A 9,149-nucleotide genomic window follows, 5' to 3' on the forward strand; every position below is an offset into this window, starting at 1 on the left:
CGAGAGAGTATCACTGCTAGTCAGCTCGCTGACTTATATATTTCTCAAATAGTGTCAATTCATGGTGTTCCACTAGAGATCAATTCAGACCGTGGTAGTCTTTTCACTTCTCATTTTTGGGAGAGTTTCCAAACTGCCATGGGCACCCATCTTTCCTTCAGTACTGCTTTCCACCCTCAATCAAGTGGTCAGGTGGAAAGGGTCAACCAAATTCTCGAAGACATGCTTAGATCTTGTGTTATCTCATTCGGTATGGATTGGGAGAAGTGTCTTCCCTTCGCCGAGTTTGCTTATAACAATAGCTACCAATCCAGCCTCAAGAAAGCTCCTTTTGAGGTTCTGTATGGACAAAGATGTCGAACACCTCTGAACTGGTCAGAAACCGGTGAAAGACAATTCTTTGGACAGGACATGATTCAGGAGGAAGAAGAGCAAGTTCGCATCATTCGTGAGAATTTGAAAACAGCCCAATCTCGTCAAAAGAGCCAGTATGACCGTAGTCATAAGGAAGTGGCTTATGAAGTTGGCGACAAAGCTTACCTTCGGGTTACCCCTTTGAAGGGTACCCATCGATTCGGTATCAAGGGCAAGTTGGCTCCTCGTTACATTGGTCCCTTTCTCATTCTCGCTAAACAAGGAGAGGTTGCCTACCAGTTGGAACTACCGCCACATCTTTCTCGAGTTCATGATGTCTTCCACGTCTCTCAACTCAGGCGTTGCTTCTCGGATCCCATCCGCGGAGTGGACCACGAAACGCTTGATCTCCAAGATAACCTCACTTATCGAGAGTACCCCGTCCGCATTCTGGATCAAGCAGAGCGTGTCACTCGACGTCATAACATCAAGTTTCTCAAGGTTCAGTGGTCTCATCATTCCGAGAGAGAAGCTACTTGGGAGCGAGAAGTTCGTCTTCGACTGGAGTACCCCACCTTCTTTCCGTCGACTCCTGAATCTCGGGACGAGATTCTTTCGAGTGGGGGCGAGTTGTCACACCCCTAGTTCTGGTATGAACTAGGCTAGCCTTCATGTGTGCATCATGTTTAAATTTCTTTTAAATTTGAAATGGGGATTTATGAAACCCTCAGAAGTTATTTCTGGAAATGACCCAAGTAAAAATTGCTCCAAAAGGGTCCAAGAAAATGCTCATGTTGCTCTCTGAAAATATTGGACAGAGATAAAAAATCAAATCAATATTTTAAGAGCTCATAAGTCTTTATTTTGGGCATTTGGAATTAATCCAGTAATTATTTGCTTTGGATATATATTTCCTATATATATAATATATGTCCAAAAATTCTGAATTTTGGTGAGGGGCTTTGGATTAATTCCTTATGTCCCTGCAAAATTTGACAGAATTAAATAAAATGGTTTAGTATTATTACTAAGTCAAAACAAATGACAGAAAATAGAAAACAGAAACAAAATAGAAAAAGAGAGAAACTTACCTGTGCACCTCACCAGGGCCTTACCTGGCAGAAGTGGCCCGACCCACTAGGGGCTCCCCGGTCTTCTTCCTCCTTTGACAAAAGGACAGCACGCGCGTGGCTGCCGCGCGCGGGCACACGCCGGCCACCTCCTGCTTCCCTGCTCGCCGCTGGAGGCACCCGAGGGCGACACGCACTCCCCTCGACCCTCTCCCACTCTCCCCCATGCTCATCCCCTCCTCTCCCTCGCTCTCTCTCACCGCGCCCGAGCGCTGTTCGTCGCCGCCGTTCGCCGTTGCCGTGGCCATCGTCACTGCCTGGCCTCTCTGACAAGCCCGTTAGCTCCGTGCTGTCCTCCTCGACCTCTCCGATGACTCACGCAAGCCGGGACGCCTTGCAGAGCTTCCCTCGATGTCGTCTTCCTCGTCGATGCCGCAGATCGCCGCCGTCAAATTCGTCGCCGTTGGACCTCCCCCGAGCTCTCTGACGCCTCCACCGGATCCGCGGTGAGCCCCGCCACCGTTCCCCCCTCTCCGCTTAGTTGCTCCCGCGCAGTTGCATCGTTCCCCCGCCATGGACGTAGTGCTTCGCCGCCGTCCATGTCGCCGTCATCGTCTCGGCCCGCCTCCGCCCAAATCGAGCACCCCATCGTGCTCCTGGTGCCACGAGGGTTACGCAGAGCCCCTCGGGTGGCGTCCCCGTGCCCCGCAGCCCGCTTTCGCCCGGAGCCGAACTTCGGCCGCCGCCTCGAGCCCCGCTCCGGCGAGCTCCGGCGCCCCTGCAGCCTCCCACCAGCTCCCTTGGATGCGGACAACGATGGGCTACTCCCCGGTGGTCTTCGCGCGTCCAGACGCCGCTCGTAGCGCAAGTCCGGCGAGTCGCCGCCGCGCTATTGGTCGCCGCCGGCCAGAACTCCGGCGGGCTGACGTGGCATCTTAGTTAGGCACTAACTACCCCCCTAGAGACACTGACACTAGGCCCTAGCGCCAGTAATTTAAATTAGATTAGAAATAACCCCTCTGTTAAACTAACTATGACATTGACGTGTGGCCCCCACATGTCAGGTTTGACCTGGGTTGACTGCTGACGTAGTGCTGACCTCAAGCTGACGCAATAAATGATTTCAGGAATTATTCTAAAACAGGAAATTCTAGAAATTAGCCAAAACTTCAAAAATTCATAGAAATTCAACCGTAGCTCAGATTGAAATAATTTATATATGAAAAATGATCAGAAAAATTCAATCTATCCATCTGTACCATTTTCATGCATGACAAACCAACCTATACATGTTGTATATATGAAAACATATAAATGGCATATTTAAGAGCTAATTTGGAGTTGCATTTGAACCCTTGGTTCAAATGGACCTCAACTCAATAAATGCTAGATGCATTAACTCAAACAACATCACATACTCATGCCATGTTCATGCATCATATTGTTGCATATGCTTGTGTTTGATTTTCGACACCGTTCCTTCTCGATAGGTCCTGCTCCGGAGACCGATCCAGAGTACCTGTCAGTGGAGCAGTGCCCCCTGTTGATCTACCAGGCAAGCAAAACCCCTTGTTCATTCCGATACAATCCTACTCTCTCGCTCCTACTCTCATTTATTGCATTAGGACAACAACGATTCAACTGCTACTTTTTGCTGCGGTAGTTGAACCCATTCCTCTGCATGACCTGTCATTGCCACAGTAAATAGTTAAAACCCACTAGCATGTGTAGCAGTTGATTGAGCCATGTTGTGTTCCCACCATGCTTTGCCTGCTATTGCTTAGAGTATGTCAGGTCTGATTCATTGGAAATGAATTGGAGTACAGTGCTATGTTCTGATGTTGAGATTTAAGTGTGTGAACATGATTTGGTAAAGGTAGCGGTGAGAGGCCATGTAGGAGTACATGGTGGGTTGTCTCACTGGAACCGTCCCTAAGAACTTAGTTCTGTGTATGTTGTCCAAGGACTAGCTACTACCACACATTGGGTTCCGGTAACTCGACCCCTCTCAACTTATTAGCCAACTTGATCTCTGTCCAGGAGTTGCAAATAGTTTCTGGTGTTTATAGGTAGTGCTATTTTTCTACCGAGTGGAACCCGGCAGGGTGGACTTGGGACAGACTAGGCACACGTGGCCCGGTGTACCGAGTGGCACCCGGATGGTGGGCTCGGGAAACCTGTACACATCGTTTGGGGCCGTGAGCGAAACCCTGGCCGGATCTCCTTGCGGATGGAACCTGAATAGGCGATAAACCTGGACTAGAGTCTTGTGTGGTTAGTCAGGTCATGGCCGACACCCTCGCTAGGCTTCTGCTTGAAGGTTGCCGAGATACATGACGTGTATATGGTGATAAGTGGTGAGAACGTGTGTGAAGAAGTACACCCCTGCAGGGTTATCATGATCTATTCGAATAGCCGTGTCCTCGGTTATGGACTTCTTGGATGCTTACGTGGTACATATACAACTTACGTAGTACATAGACAACCCTGCTACAGCCCGGTTCACCGGAGTCCTGCTAGCCCAGCACTACTGCTCCGGAACACTTAGACTGGCTAGCATGTGATTCACTTTGTTCCTGTGTTTGTCCCTTCGGGGAAATGTCACGTGGTGACATCCGGAGTCCTGCCTAGCCTGCTATAGCCCGGTTCACCGAAGTCCTGTTAGCCCAATGCTACAGCCCGGATTCGCACGCTGCTGACCAACATGCTCGATGTTGATTCATGTATGCATGTCCCCGTAAGTTAGTGCCACTTTGGGTCCACGACTAGTCATGTCGGCCCGGGTTCTCTGTCATATGGATGCTAGCGATACTATCATATACGCGAGCCAAAAGGTGCAAACGGTCCTGGGCCACGGTAAGGCGACACCCGTGGGAATACTGTGCGTGAGGCCGCAAAGTGATATGAGGTGTTACATGCTAGATTGGTGTGACTTAGAATCGGGGTCCCGACACTTTCGCTACACGCTCTCCTTCCCGCACGCGGTGGACATGCAGCAGTTCAATCGGTGTCAGATGGCCAGAAGCGTACTGTAGTACTCCTCCAGTGCAGTAGTATTCCATCATTGTTCGACTTCCCGAAGAGGCGAAGAGCCAAGCGCAGCCCGAACACTCGTGTGGCAGTTTCATGTGTATAGCAATCTAGGATAGCATGTACCGTGCATGTAAGCTTAAAATCGTTGGGGTCGGCTCCATGCTATGTGGCCGTCTCGAAGTTTAAAAAAAAATTAAAATAGTCTTCTAGCCCTACCCGAAAACTGTCGCGCGTACTGCCCGGGAAAAGCCCCGCCCTCAACTTTTAACTACGTGAAAATAGTTCGAGCTTGTTCGTTCTATATAAATATAGTACTTACTGTATGTTTATTCACCCGTGGGGTTGTTCAATGAATGGAGGGGCGGGGAGCACAAGTGAACAATACTGTAGTACTACTAGTAGTAAGTAGGAGTCGTACAGTAGTCACCTTAAATAGAGAGTTTCTTTTCTTTAAGGCCACGTACACAAATTGAAACGCTTGTTGTGGAGAGAAAAAAGATAATCACTCCACTATATATGGACGCCGGGGGCCTGAGCGCTTGCTTTACTAGGATTGCTCTCTTCATTCTCTCTTCCTCTCCAGATATAAACAAGACAGCGGTAGCGACATTTTCTCTCTGCTCACCGCTGGTCACAGATCCGGCCGGATCCCTTCGGCCGGTGTGTGTCGAGGACTAAAAGGTGCATCATTCACGCGGTCATCGCCGCCGAGGGAGGAAACCCACAGCTGCCGGAGGGGCCCGATCCTCTGCCCGTGCCATTCTCTCCGACACATGGCCGGCTCGGGAGGTCCTCCGACCCTTCTTCCGCCCTGCCGTATTATCCACAGATCCGACCTGCCGCTACCGACATCCCGACGACCCTCAGGTATAAGTTCTTTGAAAGTGGCCTTGCTCTACTACCTCAGCTCCCCATGTGTCTGCATGTTCATCTTTTTCTACTCCCATCAGCTCTTCCAAAGCCACCTAAATTTTTAGTATTATTATAGGTAAAGCTACTTCATGCATTCGAATCTAGGGCTTTGTTCAAACAACGAAGAAAGGGGGGAAAGTTGTAGCATGAATCTAGGACTTGATTCAAAGAGGAAATAATATGGTGAAAGTAGTAGAGACCAGATACCCAACCGGTCTCTTGGTTGAAATGGGAAATAATGGGAAAACACAATACAAACTGGATAAGGAACAAATCTATTATTGGTTGAAAAAAGATAGAAAGTGGCGGCTGGTGGACAAGTCAACAGAGTATGTCCAGGATTAGATTTGCTGCCATCACATAGTACAAGGTCTCCAGGATTAGATTTGCTGCCCTCACATAGTAATAGGTCTCAGGATTATATTTACTGCCCTCACATAGTAAAAGGTCTCCAGGATTAGATTTGCTGCCCTCACATAGTAAAAGGTCTCCAGGATTAGATTTGCTGCCCTCACATAGTAAAAGGTCTCCAAGATTAGATTTGTTGCCCTCACATAGTACAATGGCACTCCTGCTGTTTTCCCCAGTATGATAAGTAAGTTGCTCCTTTACGCTGCTGAGTGTCCTGGTGTCCCCACGGTCCCATGCCCTTAAACCAACTCTTTAGCTGTTGTTGATTTACTATGTCTGGTAAACATGCAATGCCACCATTAAAGTAATCCCATATTTGAGGAATCTCATTGTTGATCGTAATGCTTCTGGTAACGTGAAGCATTGCTGAAGTTTTAAATTTTCTACTGCCCTTGCATGATTGCCATGAACATAATTAAGATGCTTCTTTTCATTTTGTATATGTTTCGTATATTCTTATTGACCAGCAACTGTTTACTTTCTATCTTTTTGTGCAGATAGGGATATTCATTTCACCTTGTTGCTATTGTGACCTTTTGGTGAACTGCACAAAACACTTTTTTGGAATGAGTGTCTTGTGCAGTTCAACTAAAATGTTACGTTGGCAACATCTCTCAATTTTGGTGGAACTGCACAAAATGGTGATTGGAGTTTCCAAAATCTCCGTCAAGTTCTGCTGGTAATCTCGTGCAACATTTTATTGGCCTTTGCAAGATGGAGCCGTCACTGTCACCACAATGGCACTTTATTTTAGTGGAACTGCACAAAAGGATAAGAAAATTATAGTTGCACCTTACATGAGCCGGACAGCCAACCTTAATATTCCTCAATTTTAGTGCAACTAGTAAAGAAGAACCTGCTAGCTCACAAGAGCAAGTACTTCTTGCTAGCTGAATGATGCAATCTTTGCTTCATTTCAGGTGAACTACAGAAAAAGGCGCATGAATTGAATCATGGAACTCCAGGCAGACCTCATCCAAGTAGAGTTGCAGGTTGAGTTCAAGGAGGCCGCTATTAAAGCGAAATCATGCTCTCATGTCTCCTTGTTTGTGCTGTGCAAACATGCTGTGCAAACATGAATACTCAACTACAGATGTTGTGACGGTCAAGAGCATTCGCCAAGTTCTTCGATTGTATAAAATGGCTAGCCAAGATGGATTTAATCCCAATATTCACTTTATCAAAAGGCTCTAATGGGTTGGTTCTGAATCTTGCAAGCTGGGAATCAGTGAGATGTGTAGGCATCTTTGTTGTACTTATTATTTGGATCTTATTTGTTGGTTCTAAATCTTGCAAGCTGGGAATCAATGAGATGTGTAGGCATCTTTGTTGTCTTATTATTTGGATCTTATTTGTTGGTTCTGAATCTTGCAAGCTGGGAAACACGGCATGATGATGCAGAGGACAACAACCATAACAAATAGTTCAAACTTGGTAGTATTATCTTTGTGAAAGTGCGACAAATGTGCTGATCGTGTGCGTCCTTAGAATAATAATTCTAATTGTTGTGCATGTTGATCCTGTGGCACTGATAGAACGAGTGAATGCATTGCTTCTTTTAAGTACAAATTTCTATTAAAGCTAATTAAATTTAAGTAAAGTGACTACTAACTCTTGTTATTACAGTACCAATACAGACCCGCTCGTGAACCGACGTGTGGCCGAGGGTGCATCTTCTGCCGGGCATGCAGCGGACGAGGGAGGGGTAGTAACTGTTGTCGCCTATACACACTCAGCTTACTGTCGAATCCAGTTACCGAAGAGCTGAAAAACGGACTGTTGCCGCCGCCTACACACTCGTTCACTCGAAGAGACTCCAATGGCGATCCGAGGGGTGAGCCTGCTGGATATTGAAATAATTTATATATGAAAAATGATCAGAAAAATTCAATCTATCCATCTGTACCATTTTCATGCATGACAACCCAACCTATACATGCTGTATATATGAAAACATATAAATGGCATATTTAAGAGCTTAATTTGGAGTTGCATTTCTAAATAAATGCTAGATGCATTAACTCAAACAACATCACATACTCATGCCATGTTCATGCATCATATTGTTGCATATGCTTGTGTTTGATTTTCGACACCGTTCCTTCTCGATAGGTCCTGCTCCAGAGACCGATCCAGAGTACCTGTCAGTGGAGCAGTGCCCCCCTGTTGATCTACTAGGCAAGCAAAACCCCTTGTTCATTCCGATACAATCCTACTCTCTCGCTCCTGCTCACATTTATTGCAATTGGACAACAACGATTCAACTACTACTTTTTTCTGCGGTAGTTGAACCCATTCCTCTGCATGACCTGTCATTGCCACAGTAAACAGTTAAAACCCACTAGCATGTGTAGGAGTTGATTGAGCCATGTTGTGTTCCTACCATGCTTTGCCTGCTATTGCTTAGAGTATGTCAGGTCTGATTCATTGGAAATGAATTGGAGTACAGTGCTATGTTCTAATGTTGAGAGTTAAGTGTGTGAACACGATTTGGTAAAGGTAGCGGTGAGAGGCCATGTAGGAGTACATGGTGGGTTGTCTCACTGGAACCGTTCCTACGAACTGAGTTCTGTGTATGTTGTCCAAGGACTAGCTACTACCACACATTGGGTTCCGGTAACTCGACCCCTCTCGACTTATTAGCCAACTTGATCTCTGTCCAGGAGTTGCAAATAGTTTCTGGTGTTTCTAGGTAGTGCTATATTTCTACCGAGTGGCACCCGACAGGGTGGACTTGGGACAGACTAGGCACACGTGGCCCGGTGTACCGAGTGGCACCTGGATGGTGGGCTCGGGAACCCTGTACACATCGTTTGGGGCCGTGAGCGAAACCCCGGCCGGATCTCCTTGCGGATGGAACCCGAATAGGCGATAAACCTGGACTAGAGTCTTGTGTGGTTAGTCAGGTCGTGGACGACACCCTCGCCAGGCTTCCGCTTGAAGGTTGCCGAGATACATGACGTGTATATGGTGATAAGTGGTGAGAGCGTGTGTGAAGAAGTACACCCCTGCAGGGTTATCATAATCTATTCGAATAGTCGTGTCCTCGGTTATGGACTTCTTGGATGCTTACGTGGTACATAGACAACTTAAAGTGGATACTCTAAAATGCTCAAGACAAGTGTGAGTACTATGGATGGCCTACTCGTAAGGAGACGGGGATGAATCCATAGTAGTGTATTGATATGGTGATTAGTGGACTCGTGTGCGCTGCCTCATCTCAAAGAAGTTTCTCGTTGTCGTAGAACAGGATAGCCACTGAGTCAAAACTGGCTTGCTGCAACTAAACCCCACATTACCTTCTTGATACAAATGCATGTATGATAGGATCTGATGTAAGTCTTGCTGAGTACCTTTGTACTCACGTTT

Source organism: Triticum aestivum, chromosome 7A (assembly GCF_018294505.1).
Source record: "Triticum aestivum cultivar Chinese Spring chromosome 7A, IWGSC CS RefSeq v2.1, whole genome shotgun sequence".
Lineage (NCBI taxonomy): Eukaryota > Viridiplantae > Streptophyta > Magnoliopsida > Poales > Poaceae > Triticum > Triticum aestivum.